Source organism: Ovis canadensis, chromosome 10, assembly GCF_042477335.2.
Source record: "Ovis canadensis isolate MfBH-ARS-UI-01 breed Bighorn chromosome 10, ARS-UI_OviCan_v2, whole genome shotgun sequence".
Lineage (NCBI taxonomy): Eukaryota > Metazoa > Chordata > Mammalia > Artiodactyla > Bovidae > Ovis > Ovis canadensis.
In genome coordinates, this window is record NC_091254.1 from 69,846,670 (window position 1) to 69,865,347 (window position 18,678).

Sequence of the window (18,678 nt, forward strand, 5' to 3'; positions counted from 1 at the left end):
CCAAGTGTGTCGCTCTTTTTCATCTCTGCACAAACTCCACCAACAGGCCTCGATCTTTATCTAAGGATAAAAGGGTCAAACTGCCCAAAGCAGAAGGTTCTGGTGATAGATAATTCTGGGTTAACCCTCCAGTCTATCTCTTCTCAGTGTGTATTCCCTTAACTTCCCCAGGCTCTGTTTTTCCATTTCAGGGATGGGGACATACTGGTTTCCAACTCACAGGATTTTGGTGACAAGTGAATACTAATGTGTGTGTGATGCTCTGAGCTCTGTGCCAGGGATGCAGTGAGTGTGTTGAGTAGAAGATACATGCTCCGGTTCTTTCCAGCCACAAGGAATCCATCTGGGCCCATGGTGCCTCATTAGGTCATGTAACATGAGGGCAGACACCAACCCCTTCCTTCTGTGTCACCCCCTGCTCTGTCTCCCAGGTAACCAAGTGTGCCTTCATCATCCTCCTGGGATGCGATGAACCTCACTCCCTGTCCAGCAGTAGCACTGCCTTTCTGGAGCATGGGAAAACCCTTCTCTGAAACATGCTGGATTCATGGTTGCACTTTCCACCTTTCCAAGTTTGGCCACATCTGTGTGTGCTTCCACATGGCTCAAATGTAGAAGGATGAGTAAGCCTGACTGATTATTCATCCTCTATATCTTAATCATTATTCATGGATTCAGGGATTCTAGAACATCTCAAAATGTTTCCTTTACAAATGTCAATGGTGGACCATATATGTGGATCCCAGGTCTTCAGGAAAAGCCCATGCGTCAGCTAGAAACACATATATCTCTTTTTTTTAAGTTTTTTTAAAAAATATGAGCCATTTAAAAAAAGTCTTTATTGAATTTGTTACAATATTGCTCTGTCTCATGTTTTGGTTTTTTGACCATGAGGTATGTGGCATCTTAGCCCCCGGGATCAAAAGTGTACCCCTTGTGTTGCAATGTGGATTCTTAATCAGGGGACCAACTAGGAAGTCCCCAGACAGATAAATCTTAACTGAAGGCAGCTCATAGGGTCCTGTGTGAGATTTGCTCAAACAGGCTATAGTCCCTTGCTTTGAGGCACAGCTCCTCCGTGAAGTCCTCCTGATTTTTCTCAAATAGTGGTTGCTGTTTGTTTTTCTGTACCTTCAGAGCATTGTATGTGTAAGTCATCATTTATCACTTTAGACTTGGTCTCCTTCAGTAGCCACAGTTCCTGGATATGGATTCTCTGTTTGTGTTCCTACTACTTACCTGCTACGGTCTGGTGTGCAGTTAAGTTACCTCTCAATCATCTTTCCCCGTAAGAATGCACTGGTGAAGGCAGTACCCATTCTGCACTGGCAACTTTCCAAATCATAAACCTATGGGATTTTTTACCTGCTGATTCCACTGCGTTTAATGTGGATAGACTGCTCTGCTCCTGTTTTCACTGTAGAATGCATTCCTGGGCTCCTCCACTGCCCTGGAGGAGATTCCTTCTAGACTATTCTAAGGCTCTTTAGATTCACATCTCCCAAGGTCTTGATTCTTCTGTCAAATCTTGTCCTGAGTTGTGACCTCTCTTTGCCACCCATGTTCAATCTCTGGGTGGGGAAGATCCCATGGAGAAGGAAATGGCAAACCTCTGTAGTATTCTTGCCTGGAGAATTCCATGGACAGAGGAGCCTGGTGAGCTACAGTCCATAGGGTTGCAAAAGAGTCGGACACGACTGAGCAACTGAGCAATGACAAAGACTCATCTTGACTAGAGCTTCTCTGGTACTTGCTCCGACCTCACCTAGTGAAAGATTTATGCCTCTTACTGTTGGTAGATAATCACAGAAATCTAGCCAAGAGCCAAGCAGATATACCACAACTATCAGAGCAGGTTATTAAAGAGAAATTCTCAGATATGGGGTCAACAGTAAATGCACCCTGGAGCATTAGCCAGGGATTCCAGAGGTATGAGCGTCAGTCTCCAGAGAGGAACCCCAGACCTTTGAACTGAGAGACTGGGAAATACCAGCTCTTCCCTGGCACAGTCGGGGACTGACACACACCAGCAATATGATGGGTGGAACCTCAGCTCTGGCCCTGGCTTGTTGGCCAAGCACCCGTGGTCACAGAAACAAACGTTTGGGAATCCAAGCTGTGTGGCTGAAATACAGCTAACTGGTTGGTTGATTTGTACATCCATAGTCAAAGACCCTGATGCTGGGAAAGGTCGAGGGCAGGAGGAGAAGGGGGCAACAGAGGATGAGATGGTTGGGTGGCATCATCGACTCACTGGTGGCATCATTTGCTCAAACATGAAAACATGAGTTTTAGCAAACTCTGGGAGATGGTGAAGGACAGGGAAGCCTGGTGTGCTGCAGTTGATGGGGTTGAAAAGAGTTGAACATGACTGAGTGCTGGTTCCAAATAGGAAAAGGAGTACATCAAGGCCACATATTGTCACCCTGCTTATTTAACTTATATGCAGAGTACATCATGAGAAACACTGGGCTGGAAGATGCACAAGCTGGAATTAAGATTGTTGGCAGAAATATCAATAACCTCAGATATGCAGATGGCATCACCTTTTTGGCAGTAAGGGAAGAGGAACTAAAAAGCCTCTTGATGAAAGCGAAAGAGGAGAGTGAAAAAGTTGGCTTAAAGCTCAACATTCAGAAAACTAACATCATGGTGTCTGATGCCATCACTTCATGGCAAATAGATGGGGAAACAGTGGAACAATGTCAGACTTTATTTTGGGGGGCTCCAAAATCACTGCAGATGGTGATTGCAGCCATGAAATTAAAAGACACTTACTCCTTGGAAGGAAAGTTATGAGCAACCTAGATAGCATATTCAAAAGCAGAAACATTACTTTGCCAACAAAGGTCCGTCTAGTCAAGGTTATGGTTTTTCCAGTGGTCATGTATGGATGTGAGAGTTTGACTGTGAAGAAAGTTGAGCGCTGAAGAATTGATGCTTTTGAACTGTGGTGTTGGAGAAGACTCTTGAGAGTCCCTTGGACTGCAAGGAGATCCAACCAGTCGATCCTAAAGGAGATCTGTCCTGGGTGTTCTTTGGATGGACTGATGCTAAAGCTGAAACTCCAATAGTTTGGCCACCTCATGCGAAGAGTTGACTCATTGGAAAAGACTCTGATACTGGGAGGGATTGGGGGCAGGAGGAGAAGGGGACCACCGAGGATGAGATGGCTGGATGGCATCACTGACTCGATGGATGTGAATCTGAGTGAACTCCGGGAGTTGGTGATGGACAGGGAGGCCTGGCGTGCTGCGATTCATGGGGTCACAAAGAGTCGGACACGACTGAGCGACTAGACTGAACTGAACTGAACTGAGTGACTGAACAACAACAAATTATGGTTGGGGTAGCACTAGCCCTCCCCCAGCATAATCTATGGGACTCAGGTCACAGATTACACAATGTGCTGGATGGTGACGTCTGTCATCCTTCAGTCCTCTTATCACGATCCATGGCCTGGATCACTCTGCTGCAGCTGCTTTCATGTGGCTTTCTAGGAGGTAAGCCTGTGGGTGATTAGTACTGGATAAATTAAGTTCTGAGTTTTCAGCGGACTTAATCCCTATATGGTCCTAACTCGTTGGCATCTGCAGGGCCTAAAGTAAAATTAATGGATCAATTTCAACCAGATTGAAGTAATTCTTATGGACAAAGTCACTAACACTCCTCTCTCTAAAATAAAAGTAGTTATTAATCCCATGAGGGCAGGAGCTCTATCTAATGCCCTAATGAATCCCTAGTGTCTACTCAACTGTTTTTGTTACATGCATAAAAGAATGAATTCTCAGTTATGGGAATTAGTACTCTTGCGTGGAAAATCCCATGGGCGCAGAGCCTGGTGGGCTGTAGTCCGTGGGGTCGCTAAAAGTCGGACACAGCTGAGTGACTTCACTTTCACTTTTCACCTTCATGTATTGGAGAAGGACCTGGCAACCCACTCCAGTACTCCTGCCTGGAGAATCCCAGGGATGCGGAAGCCTGGTTGGCTTCCATCTATGGGATCGCACAGAGTCAGACATGACTGAAGTGACAGCAGCAGCAGCAGCAGACCTCACACTTGTTTAACATCAAAGAGGATTCAAATATGTTTATTATTTCTGAAAGTATGTTCCCAACATAATGATAATAAAAGCTAGTTTTTAAAAGGCTCATCCTTCCCAGTGGCTCAGAGGGTAAAGAATCTGCCTCCAATGCAGCAGGCCCAGGTTCAATCCCTGGGCCAGGAAGATCCCCTGGAGAAGGGAATGGCAACCCACTCCAGTATTCTTGCCTGGAGAATCCCCATAGAGAGGAGCCTGACATGGCTACAGTCCACGGGGTTGTGAAGAGTCAGACCCCGCTGAGTGACTAAGCACACAGCGGCACAGCAATGCTACTCAAAGCCAGTCAGTTCACTGATTTTGCTTGTTGTTTGTATGATGAGGTCAATACAGAAATCAAGACCAAGTGTTCAGAAAAGTTTATAGCAAGTTCCCAGGGTAATATATGTCTGTGGAATCTAATAATAAATATATTAAGGGTTATATTTTCTATGCCCTATATTTTGGGTTACTTAACTTTTCTAGTAATGAAATTCATTTGCGTTGCATTTGAAACAATGTAATCCATAATGGAGTAAATGTTGAAAGAATAATACACATTGCCCTTTTGCCTCAGTTTGCTCTTTTTCTCTCTCTCTCTGTGCCTGTGTGCATATCTCTTTCGCTCTCACAGACACACGCATGCATATACACACAAACACACACGCACACATGGAAGGAGGAACAACTGTGGGGTCTCTAGGAGACAAGACTACATTTTCAAGGGTGTATGGTAACTCTGGTTCTGTCCCTGATTCCCAATAAGAGCAAAAGGGAATAATTATCCTGCCTGTCACTGGGCAGGTTACCTGGAAATCTGCCTCTAGTAATGGAAAAAGCTGCATGGTTTTAAGTACCATCTCCCTGTGGTATTCTTCCCAGTAGGATTATCTATTGCTATTTAACAATCAGCTCAGTCAAGCAGTTTTGACCTCACAGAAACGTAAAGGACTCTATTCTATCTACTCCCTGGTCTAACCCTGATGTCAGATGTTCCAGTGTTTATAGGATATCAGAGAGAAGGAGAAGCAAGTAGGAGAGAAGGTAGGAAGCTAAAAAGAGAGAAGAAAGCCAGGAAAGAGAAAGAAAGAAGGAGGAGGAGGGCCAAAAACAATCATCTCATAGAAACTGTACTAATGCCAGTAGCTTAAAGTTACAAGCTTTTCATTTCATGCCAGGAGAAGGTTCCATCAATCTATATACAGCATTTTTTAGGGTTTATAGCTTACCACACTCTGTGTTTGATTTCTAGCAATGCCACTAGTTATACCCCAGGAAGGTGTTGCAATATTTTGACATTGTAATTTATACAAAAATATATGTATTTGGTCATTTAAATAACCCAAATATATTTTATTTATATTTGGTCTTTGCCTACAGTTCCTGGCTCATAGCTCCCAAAACTCCTGGTGGTGGTGGTGGTGGTGGTAGTTTAGTCACTAAGTCTTGTCTGACTCTTGTGACCCCATAGACTGTAGCCTACCAGCTTCTCTGTGCACACGATTCTCCAGGCAATAATGCTGGATTGGGTTACGATTCCCATCTCCAGGGGATCTTCCCAACCCAGGAATTGAACCTGGGTCTCCTACATTGCAGGCAGATTCTTTACCAACTGAGCTATAAACTCCTGGAATAGCTGCAAATTCATTGAGTCTAATACAGGTGTCTTTTGTTATGTTAATGAGATGACTTTTGGCCCACATCAAGAATGGAGGCTGGTTGCTAGTGGGGCCGTTAGAGCCTTGGAGTTTTCAGTCTTAACCCTTGACCTTGGAAAGGGGAGAGAGAATGGACATTGAGCTATGAAGCACAAGCTGGAATCAAGATTGTGGGAGAAATATCAATAACCTCAGATATGCAGATGACACCACCCTTACGGCAAAAAGTGAAGAGGAACTAAAGAGCCTCTTGATGAAAGCGAAAGAGGAGAGCGGAAAAGTTGGCTTAAAGCTCAACATTCAGAAAACGAAGATCATGGCATCTGGTCCCATCACTTCACGGCAAATAGATGGGGAAACAGTGACAGACTTCATTTGGGGGGGCTCCAAAATCACTGCAGGTGGTGACTACAGCCATGAAATTAAAAGACACTTGCTTCTTGGAAGAAAAGTTATGACCAACCTAGACAGCTTAATAAAAAGCAGAGACATTACTTTGCCAACAAAGTTTCGTCTAGTCAAAGCTGTTTTTTCAGTAGTCGTGTATGCATGTGAGTTGGACTATAAAGAAAGCTGAGTGCCAAACAATTGATGCTTTTGAACTGTGGTGTTGGAGAAGACTCTTGAGAGTCCCTTGGACTGCAAGGAGATCCAACCAATTCATCCTAAAGGAAATCAGTCCTGAATATTCATTGGAAGGACTGATGCTAAAGCTGAAACTCCAATACTTTAGCCACCTGATGTGAAGAACTGACTCGTTGGAAAAGATCCTGATGCTGGGAAAGATTGAAGGCGGGAAGAGAAGGGGATGACAGAGGATGAGATGGTTGGATGGCATCACCAACTAAATGGACATGAGTTTGAGTAAACTCTGGGAGTTGATGATGGACAGGGAGGCCTGGCGTGCTGCAGTCCATGGAGTAGCAAAGAGTCAGATATAACTGAGAGAATGAACTGACTGATTGAATGATATGAACAATGGTGCCCTTGTAATGAGGCCTTCCTAAAATCTCAAAGGGACTAGATTCAGAGAGCTTTTGGGTTGGTGAACCCATGGAGAGTTAGGGAGAGTGGTACCTGGAAAGGGCATGGAAGCTCTGTGTCCCTTCCCACATCTCTTTCAATTTGGCTCTTTCTGAGTCATATCCTTTGGTAATAAGCCAGTAATCTAATACAACAAATATTTTCTGAGTCCTGTTAGCCACTCTAGCAAATTAAAGGAGAGATGGTAGGAACTCAGTTGGTAACCAGTTGGTCAGAAGCACAAGTAACAACATAGACTAGCATCTGAAGCCCAAGGAGAGGATCACTGGGGCCCCCAATGTGAGGCCAGTGGATCAGAAGCTCAGGTGACAACCTGGAGTTTGACTGATGTTGGAGGTGCAGTTTGGTAGAACTGAACTCTTTCCTTGTAGAATCTGATGCCATCTCTAATAGACTGGAAAAGAAATGAGTTGGATTGCAGGACACCCAGCCACTGTCCACAGCATCATTTGTCAGTGTGCATGGGGGAACCCATATGTTGAAATTGGTGATCAAAACCCAAAACTGTTCTTGACCTCAACAGTTGACTTAGAAAACAAAAGTAGAGGAAAGTGTATGAAACTGGGAACAAAAAGCCTTGAGCTCCAGTCTTGCTTCTGCCATTAATCAGCAGAGTAAATGTGTGGGAAAGCTGCCAAGTCTTGTGAGCTCTAGTTGCTTCATCAAAAAATTAAACAGTGTGACTTGACTCTTTCTAAGTTTCATGCTACAACTGTACTTTTTAAAAAAACTTTCACTTGCTTATATTTTTTCTTACTTACCTAACAAAAAAATTAAAATCTAATATTTGCCTTTTGCCTTTGGCTTTTTAGGATGAGGCAGAGGTGAGGGGGATTTGTTGTTGTTTTATTTTATTTTCTACATATGACTTTGGCTCTGTGCTTACAAATATTTTGCCTCTCAAATTCTGCATCTCCTGCACATATGAGAATATGTGTGTAAAGAAGCTAGCATACTGAAGTCTGCAGTAAGTGTGAGCTGTATTTATTAACTTCAATACTTAAAATATTTATTCATCTAAGAAAGCTGAGTTTTTAAAAGGAAACTGCATATTAGACAGGCTTCCCAGGTGGCACTAGTGGTAAAGAATCCATCTGCCAGTGCTGAAGAGGTAAGAGACACAGGTTAGGTCCCTGGGTCAGGAAGATCCCCTGGAGAAGGGCATGGCAACCCACTCCAGTATTCTTGCCTGGAGAATCCCATGGACAGAGAAGCGTGGCGGGCTACAGTCCATAGAATCGCAAAAGTCAGATACAACTGAAGAGACAGCACTTTGCATGCATGTTATATGTCTGCTTTCCACATTAACTTTATTCTTTATGCCATACAGGAACTGAAAGGTTGAATGATGGTTGAGATTGTAGTAATTTGGAAGGTACCTCTGTCTTTAGAGTTTGCAAGAGGTGCTTGTGGAAAAGGATATTTTCACAGTGATTTTCCCATTAATCTTCTTAAATTGTTCAAATAATAAATATTATTCCCATTTACTGTCTGATCAAGCAGACATTAGTTCTCTGCCCACTATTCAAAAAAGACACCGGTCCTTTAGCTGTCTTAAGAGCATTAAGGAATATAAAAGGACTTCTCTGATGGCTCAGGTGGTCAAGAATCTGCCTGCAATGGAGGAGACCTGGGTTCGATCCCTGCATCAGGAAGATCCCCTGGAAGACTGCATGGCTACCCACTCCAGTGTTCTTGCCTGGAGACCTCCATGGACAGAGGAGCCTGGTGAGCTACAGTCCATGGGGTCACAAACAGTTGGACATGACTGAGCAACTAACATACACACACAGCAGTAGAAAAAGCTATTCTTTCCTGAGGGGGGAAAAATAGACTCCCCCCCCCCCCAAAGGCAAAAACATAATCTTTGCAGTGTCATAACGAAGACTATTTCTCTTTTCCTGATTTCTAATACCATTTTCCAATTTAAAAAGATCCAGTGCTCATTGGAAACTTGATTCTAGGGTTGGGATGGGAAATAAGCAAGATGAACCCAGAGTATCTTGTGGTACCAAGAAGGAAGGAAGTGCTCAAAGAAAGAAAGTTAAGGGCATATCACAGAAGACCGAAGCCAACTTGGAAGGCCTCCCAGTGGTCAAAACTATAATGGTGGGAGCAACAAAACAAAAAACATAGCACCAGATAACCCACCCACAGTATATAGACTAAAGAATACATGAGCCATTTAAATAAATAAGTGGAGGAGAAAATTGTTTTTCTCACAGAAGAATTCATATACATATATATATATATAGGTATTCTCTCTTCCAGGAGATGGAGTTCAATTGTCTCCCATCCCCATTCACACCATATCCTTGAGTTGTGACCGGAATGAATGACTTGCTGGGCTTTCACAGATGACTCAGTGGTAAAGAATCCACCTGCAATGCAGGAGAAGCATGTTTGATCCCTGGGTCAGGAATATCTCCTAGAGAAGGGAAATGGCCACCTACTCCAGTGTTCTTGCCTGAAAAATCCCACTGACTGAGGAGCCTGGCAGGCTACAGTCCAATAGAACACACATACATACACGCTAAGTTATTTCAGTTGTGTCTGACTCTTTGTGACCCTAGGGATTGAAGCCCACCAGTCTCCTCTGTCCATGGCAATCTCCAGGCAAGAATACTGGAGTGGGTTGCCGTGCCCTCCTCCAGGGGATCTTCCCTGAATAGAGTACAGAAAGGGAAAAATAATAAAACTTTATAATGGAGAAACTGGCAAACAGTGCCTTCACCAACAGATCAAGGTTAACATCAGCAGTGATAAAGCACTTTGATGTCACTTATCCTCTGATAAAACGTTATGAGAAGGGTAATTCACTTCCATGATATTCTTCTCAAAATCTGTAATGCCAGTCTTTGTCATAACAAAGCACCAGACAAACCAATCTTGAACATTCTACAAAACACCTGCCCAGTTTTGCTCAAAAATGTCAAGGTCCTTAAAAACAAGGAATCTGAACAACTGTCACAGCCAAGAGAAGCCTACGAAGACATGCGGACTAACTGTAACACACCTGGATGAGATCCTAAAATAGTCAAAAGGACTGTAGAGAAAAACAAGTGAAATCCAAGTGTGGGGTTTAGTTAATAGTAGTGTATGAATATCGGGTCCTTAGTTGTGATAAATGTAAAGTAAGATGATAGCAAAGGGGCGATTTACGGAGGGGTGCACAGGCACTGCCTTTATAAACTTTTTTGTAGATCTAAAATTACCGTAAAGCAGACTTTACTTACAAGTTTCTCAAAAAGTGAATATTCCTTGATAGTTTATGTGGAGGTGTTTACAACCACTTTGCTGAAAGCAGGCAAGAATCCAGCACCTAAAACAGGGTCTGGCATACCATACACAGGTGACAATCTCTGTTGAATAAATGTAATGGCTGCTAAATATTTATATATTATATAAGCTATTTATTTGCAATTTAAAAGAATTTTGAAAAATCCTTACATTTTAAGGTTGTGGGAGAAAACAGTATTTTCTATAAATGGCAGCCCACTCCAGTGTTCTTGCCTGGAGAATCCCAGAGACAGCGGAGCCTGGTGGGCTGCCGTCTATGGGGTCGCACGGAGTCGGACACAACTGAAGCGACTTAGCAGCTGTAGCAGCAGCAATGTTCCCAGAAGATATTCAAACCAGGGGTGATTTTTTAAAAGTTACTCTATGACAGAGGCCATCACAAAATTGTAAATTATTCTCCAATTATTATAAATAAATGTTTTTTAAAAAGAAAGTGATGGAGGAGGTGGCCCATGTAATCAATTAGTGAGCTTCCAGGCCAAACAGGAGCATTGCCCTGAGAAAAAAGGGGAAGAGCCTGATTAAACGTAGGTATGTTTCAGTAAATGCTGGAGAGGGTGGGGGAGAAAAGGGAACCCTCTTGCACTGTTGGTAGGAACGTAAATTGAAACAGCCACTATGGAGAACTGTATGGAGATTCCTTTTAAAACTAGGAATAAAACTACCATATGATACAGCAATCCCACTGCTGGGCATATATCGTGATGAAACCATAATTGAAAAAGGCACATGTACCCCAATATTCATGGCAGCACTATTTATAATAACTAGGACGTGAAAGCAATATAGATGTTCACTGACAGATGAATGGATAAAGTTATGGTACATATATACAGTGGAATATTACTCAGCCATATAAAGGAATGCATTTGAGCCAGTTCTAGTGAGGTGGATGAACATGGAGCCTGTTACACAGAATGAAGTAAGTCAGAAAGAGAAAAACAAATCTCTTATATTATGTGCGTATGCAGAATCTAGAATAGTGGTACTGATGAACCTATTTGCAGAACAAGAATAGAGACACACACGTAAAGAACAGACTTAAAACACAGCCGGGGAAGGAGAGAGTGGGATGAATTGAGAGAGTAGCATTGACACGTATACGCTATCATGTGTAAAACAGATAACCAATGGGAAGGTCCTGTATGGCACAGGGAGCTCAGCCTGGTGCTCTGTGACAACCTAGAGGGGTGGGATGGAATGTGGGTGGGGAGGGTAGGGAGGAGGTTCAGGAGAGAGGGGACATATGTGTATTTGTGCCTGATTCATGTTGCTGTATGGTAAAAGCCAACACAATATTGTAAAGCAATTATCCTGCAATTAAAACACAAACAAACAAAAAACCAGAATGTCCCAAAATATGCAAGGTAGACATATTCAAGTTCATTGCTATAAAGGAAGTTGATATCTGACCTAATTATTAAAACAACCCAATTTTGGGAGCAAAAAATTAAAAAGTAGGTAAGGCTTCCCTGGTGATTCTGACAGTAAAGGTATGATAGATAGTATGAAAGGTATGATAGGAAAGGTATGCGAACTTGAAAAATTGATACTGTTTTCCCTTCTTCCTTTTGTTTGTTGCATATTTTTCCCCTTTGTGATCTTTCTCATGTTTCATTTTTCTTCTTTCTTACTTCTCTGATTACCTTCTGTCTTTTTTCCCCCTCTCACAACCTGGTACCCCCAGATTGAAGATTGGTTCACTTCCATGTGAACAGCTCAGCCTCTCTCCTGTTCTTGGCATCTGGCTTTGGGCTTTCACATTGCTTATTAGCATTTTCTCTAGGGACCCTTGTTGTTGCTTAGTTGCTAAGTCATGTCTGGCTCTTTGCGATCCCATGGACTGTAGCCTGCCAGGCTCCTCTGTCCATGGGATTTTCCAAGCAAGAATACTGGAGTGGGTTGCCAATTCCTTTTCCAAGTGATATTCCCCACCCAGGGATTGAACCTGCATCTCCTGCATTGGCAGGCAGATTCTTTACCACTAAGCCACCGGGGAAGCCCTCAGGAACACTTACAGGCACTTATAGAATACTCACTCTTCCCTCTATCATGGATATCTGAAAACAGACATATCTCATCAGGTTTGTTAATTTACAGATCTGGAAAACACTGTTGACTTTGGTGGCAGAACTTATTTTCCCAAGAATAAAATGACATAAAGCCAGTGTTTTCCCCATTTAAAGTATATTCAAAGCAGAATTTTGTAGGAAAAAAAAAATACTTGGCCAAACATTTTTATCCTTTGCTTTGAAATATATTTTTTAAACCTTCATCAATTTTGATATCATTTTTATTGCCCAAGGAATCAGAAAACAGTTTCTGGTCTCCTACCTGGGAGACTCATTTAATCCTTCAAGACTCCATGTGTCTAGTTGTAATATGGAAATTATCTATAACACTTTGCATAACCAGAGAGACAGCCAAACCCAGTCATGGGTAGATGGTCCTTCCAGATATAAAATCTATGATACTAAGTTTGGATCAGTATTTGAGCGGCAACTTCTACACACACTTTACTTTGCAAATCAGTGAAGCTGGAGATGCCACTGAGAGTAGTAGAGTCTGAGAGAAGGATTTAGCAGGTGGGGAGTGGTAGCCGGAGGAGAGGAGAGAGATCCCCAAGTTTTCGGTGCTTTTCTCTCTGAGATCAAGCACACCAATAACAGACCAGTTAAAATGGGAATGGGACTTTCCTGCCAGTTACTCTATGATGTAACTGCCAGCCTCTGAGTCTACTAATGAGAATTTCCAGTCACACCTCCATGTTGATTAGTAATTTATATACTTGAGTTGGATTTTTAAAGAAGATCAAAGTGCATATTCAGATGGCAGGTGCAAATTCAGTTTGGGTCATGAGTTTATATTACTACTAAGATATAAGTCTAAAAAAAAATTAGAAAACCATTTACTGGTACATTGTCATTTGTACCAGTGGTACAATGTAGTGAGATCTTCTCTTTTATTCTCACTTCCTCCCTCTTACCCCAAGCAGCTCTTAGTCTACATGGATAGTAGTTAAAATTTCCCTTGAAGGTTCTTTAGTGGTCCAGTGGTTAAGACTTCCATTGAAAGGAGCTCAGGTTCAGTTCCTGGTCAGAGAACTAAGATCCTACAAGCCATGGGGTGCAGCCAAAAAATTTTAAAAAAAAGATACTTGAAATTTCCCCATCTGTGGTTTTCTTTTCCTTCTTCTTCTTCTTTTTTTTTTTTTTTGTAAACTAACTGTATAATCAGACAATGTTTTTGGTGATCTATCTGTCTTATTCTTAAAATGATAATTTTTTACATATCTTTATTTTGTATAGTAAAGCATAGAGCTCATAGTTGATAAAGTAGAGCAGTAGGGAATTTTCACAAAATCAAGATTTCATCTGTGTGCACAAAGTGACCATTTCATTTACCTATCGCCTACACATATTTCCTTCCTCAAAGGAGTAATGATAATATATTGCTCTCCCTTATGGGACTTACTCTTAAGTATTATTCAATTCAGTCCTCATATCATTCCTGTGATGGATAGAACAATGCTATTAACATGAGGAAATAAAATAAGAATTTTATATAGACATAAGTGATAGGTGAAAAATTGAAAGCAACATGAATATTTAAACATAAGGTAGTCCACAAATCATTACAATCCATTCATTGGCATACTACATAGTCATCATAAAGTATGTCTATAGAAATATACTTGTTACCAATATATATACATGTATTGATATAGAAAGTTTCAATATATTATTATACAAGTATGTGTTCAGTATGTTCAATTTTTAAAATATGCATTTATATGTAGATATTTATACCTAGGAATAAATATTTCTGAAGGTTTATTGAGGGATGAGTTAATACGGCAAATTGATTAAGAGCATGAATCTACGGTGAGGTAAATTGAATTATAATTTCTGAATTTACCACCTAATCATTTACTATATAATTTTAAATCAATTACTTGTTCACTCTAAGCCTATGTCCTATTCTACAAAAAGTCAGATCCTTCCCTGGGTTAACACCATAGAGATCAAGTGAGATGTTTGTGGAATCTTTAGTCTAGTTTTTTGCACATAGAAGTTACTCAATAAACTTTGTAACATTATTGTATATCCCTGGGTCACTGAGTATGGATTATTTTGATTTCATTTTCCTTCTATGCATCTTTTGATTCCTTAAAATGATTTAAAACCTTTTTATTTTATCTTCTTTTACTCTGAAGAGCCCAACCAGAATGAGAACTGTGTCTCTTGTATCTGACTATGGTCTTATTTCCATGTCATTCTGTGTCATTCAATTACAAATGTGACCAGGGATCAACTGGGCGGGGATTAAGAGTTCGGACTCTGGAGACAGCCTGCCTAGGCTTTAATGATGGCTCCACCATTCTATCCAAGCAACCTTATTTAATCCCTTGAAGCCTCGGTTGGGCTTCCCAGGTGGCTCAGTGGGTAAAGAATATGTCTGCAATGCCAGGAACATGCAGATGTTCAATCCCCAGGTCAGAAAGATCCCCTGAAAGACAGCATGGCAACCCACTCCAGTATTATTGCCTGGAGAATTCCATGGACAGAGGAGCCTGGTGGGCTACAGCTAATAGGGTCACAAAGAGTTGGACACAACTGAAGGGACTTAACACACATGCGTATGCTTACACACACATACACACACACACAAATAGTAACTACATCAGATTATTATTGTGAAGATTGAATGAGATAAGGCATATGAAATTTTCAGCTGGGTGCCTGCCATATAATACGTATTCAGTTAATTTGCTACTATGATTGCATTATTTATCTGGGTCCATGGATGGACTGTGGGAATATGCATATAATACATATTCAGTTATTGCTACTATTATTACATTATTTGGGATTACCTGGTGGCTCAGATGGTAAAGAACCCTCCTGCAATGCAAGAGACCTGGGTTCAATCCCTATCTGGGTCCATGGATAGACCCTGGGAATCTGTGAGCTTTCTGAAATTTGAGGTATAATTTTGTGTGTGTGTGATTACATTTACATATATTGCATATTTAGAGGTCAAGGGTCAAAGTTCAATAATTTCTCAGAATGCTCCATGCACTCAAAATAGGCTAGGAACCATTGCTCTAAACACATATCCACAGAGCAATGGGAATGATCCACAGAGCAAGTGTCACTGCATTAGAAAGATTTCAAAGAAAACTTCCAGTAGAAATTTAATCAAAGGGAAATAGAAACAACCTCCCAACTCATTATTTAATCTTTGTGTCATTGGCTCAGATGATAAAGAATCCACCTGCAGTGCAGGAGATTCAGGTTCAATCCCTAGGTTGGGAAGATCCCCTAGAGAAAGGAACGGCAACCCACTCCAGTATTCTTGCCTATAGAATCGCGTGCACAGAGAAGCTGGCAGGTTACAGTCCACGGGGTCGCAGAGAGTCAGACAGAACTGAGCAACTCACAGTTTTGCACTTTCATCCAGATACTCATAGGATCTGGGAAGATGTGTCTATGCAGACTTGCACACCTCCTTCCAGGTCTCCTCACTTCTTGTTCCTCAGGGTCTGCCTCCCTGTATTCAGGGGGTGTTCTTCAGGCAGCAATCTCTGCAGTGTGTACAGAGGCCAGAATCCCTGCCTGGGGAAGATTTATGCCATTTCAAATATTATACTATTCAGGGTTAAAATAGCTTACATGACTATTCCAAACTATTTTTCATATCTGTTAAGTCTGCACTTGAGTATTATAACCTTATTTTAGCCAAGGACAGGGGGGAAAAAAAACAAATAATAATCTGATATTGGTCAGATAAGGTCTTCATCTGTGAATTGGCCGCTTCTATGTCCCTGCTGCTGAACCAGTCTTTATTTTCATAAGGATGTGCTTAAAAACAGAGGTTGGGAAGCATTCTAGATATTTAGGTGACCTGGACATGACTGAATATTTGTACTCATGAGCATTTCTATGTTTACTTCTCTTAAAGTCCAAACTCCATAGCATTTATTAGGAAACCTCTCCCCAGTATCCATCACCCCTGAGCCACATGCCAGCCCCCACAGCCTCCCCTACCTGTAAACCTCTAACTCTCCAAGTTTTTCATATTCTTTAGGTTCTTCCTTTTTTCTAAGTTTTTATGCGTATTTTGTCTGCCTAGAACACTTTTTGTCCTTTTCTCCTGCCCTCATTTTAAAACGAAGCAGTGACTCCTGTTTATTCACAGGTCACTCAAGATGCTGCCTCCTCAGAAAGTGTTTGTTACTCCCAAGTATTGAGTCTGTGACTCTCCTGTGTTTTCTGGTAGCACGTAATGTGTCTTGCATTTCCTCATGCTGTATTGAAATGTCCCTTCTTGTCTGGATCCACACCAGACTATGGACAATGACAGCGGGGTCCCTGTCTAGGCCATAGTTGTGTCTGCACCTAACAGTGCCTTGCAGCATATCAGGCATCCAAGAACTAGTTGTGATTTTTAGCTAATTGTTATTTATCGATTCTATGCTGGATAATAATATTTCTAGTGGAGAAAGACAAAAGCAAGAGAGAAAGAGAGAGTAGAGAAAGGAAGGAAGGAAAGAAGAAAGGAAATTTGGTTATCTATGGAATTATTTTGCCAGTGAATTCCTTTCTGAAATACTAGATATTAATTCCATTATACTGCACTGAAATTGCTTCAATGAAAGAATTAAGAACTGTCATTCATCTTTGTTTCTTTTATATAGAAACATATTTCAATAATCAGATATACTGATTATAGTGAATATAATTGACTCTCAAAGTAAATGAACACATAAATTGTGTGGATGAATTATTATATATATATATATACAGATGTCTGACTATTGTATGATGTCTTTGAAGAATAGATTGTTATTTCTTCTCCACTGAGAATTCTTTAGAAGAGTCTGTACTCTATGTAAATGTGTACATACATACAATTTTTTACAGCTGTTTCATATTTGAAAGTGAAGCTATTTCCTTTCAAAATTAGATATCTCTTCAAGACAGACGACTGTTTTTAATGGTAACAGATTTGGGGGTTATTGTGAAGAACTATTAATGCATTACTGCTGCATGACTTGTGAGAGACTATACAAGATTGTTGAAAACATCAAATCTCTACTTCCAAGCATAGGCTTCACAGAACAGAGCACCACTTTTATTACTAATGGCACTTACATTCATCACTGAGACTTTTAAGGTGTCTTTTGAGAAAATCTATGGGGCTTGGGAGTGTGCTCTTTTATTAGGGGTTTTAAAATGGGGAGCATAATAAGCCAGTTAACAGTTCTAGAACTGGAAACAGGTTTTTGGAAAAATCTTTTCACTCCTGTATTTTCTCTAGGTTTCCGCTGTTCCTTGGGCTTCAGGTGATTTGTCTTCTGTTTCCTGTCTGTCAGCTTTCCTTATCTCTGACCACACTACAGATTTTAATTTGTCTCTTCTTGTCTTGCCTTCTTGTTCCTGTCCCATGGCCTTCAGCCAACATCTGGACTTGACATCTCAAGCCTGGGCTTCCACCTTGGCTATCAGCAGCCATGTCTTGGGCTTGACAACTTCCATTTCTATTCTATTTTCCCTGTTACTAGCATGATTAGGGTTGACTCTGTGTCCCACAGTTTCTATTAGGCCAGCTAAATCAATAATGTGATATTTTTAATATTTTCATATGATAATGCTTCATTGCTAACCTCCAATATAACATCACGCTTATTTCCAGAAAATCAATACTGTTTTGTCATAAACAAATGATAGGCATGAAAAAAAAAATTTTATTTTTCTTTCTACAGTGACTATATGGACCAAAAGCCATTGCTAGGAAGAAAATTGTTTCCAGTGCGTAAAAATGTGAGTCAGAGGCAGGATGAAGACTTGATTCCCGGTTCTTTTTCTTCAGAGCAGGGCTTCAACTTACAGAATGGGGAGCATCATAATTCCATTTCCCCCATATCCTGTGACAGTGTCACACATCACTATTTACACACTATTGGTGAAGATCAGACCTGGGCCACTTTCGCTTTCTTCTGTAGCTAGTTTTGTTTTCTATCTATAAATAAGTATAAACTGAATTTTGATAAGTAGAAATATGTCTGCGCTGAAACTCTATTTCTTAGCCATGCAAATATTGTTTTAGTCACAGTCCTAACAAGTTTGATTCTTTGAATCTTCATAATGGCTTAGAAGTAATACACAGAAAATGGTAATAGTATAACAAGAAGCATATTGAAATGTGGATGCAGACAGCTGAACCAGCCTGTCTGCAGGAAAAAAAAAAAAAAGTGAATAGAAGTTTGGGTCATTTTATATAAAGATGAAATAATCTATTATGTTTCTCAAAAGACAATGAAAGCATCAAAGCAATGTAGGACAATTCAATAACTGAGATTAAATTAGGTTCATTCTCTCTTTGAAGACGTAGATGAGTTCGCAATGTACTTGAGACTGTTTCCAGCCCAAATCCCCCCTCCATCCTGCAACCACAGCCCTATTTCTAAGACAAAAATGTCATCCTGTCATTTCCCCCCATTAGAACCCTTCAATGCTTCCCTTTGCCTAGAGGCTAATAATCCAAACTTTTTAGACTGGTATACAAAGCTCTTCACAGCCAGGCTGTCA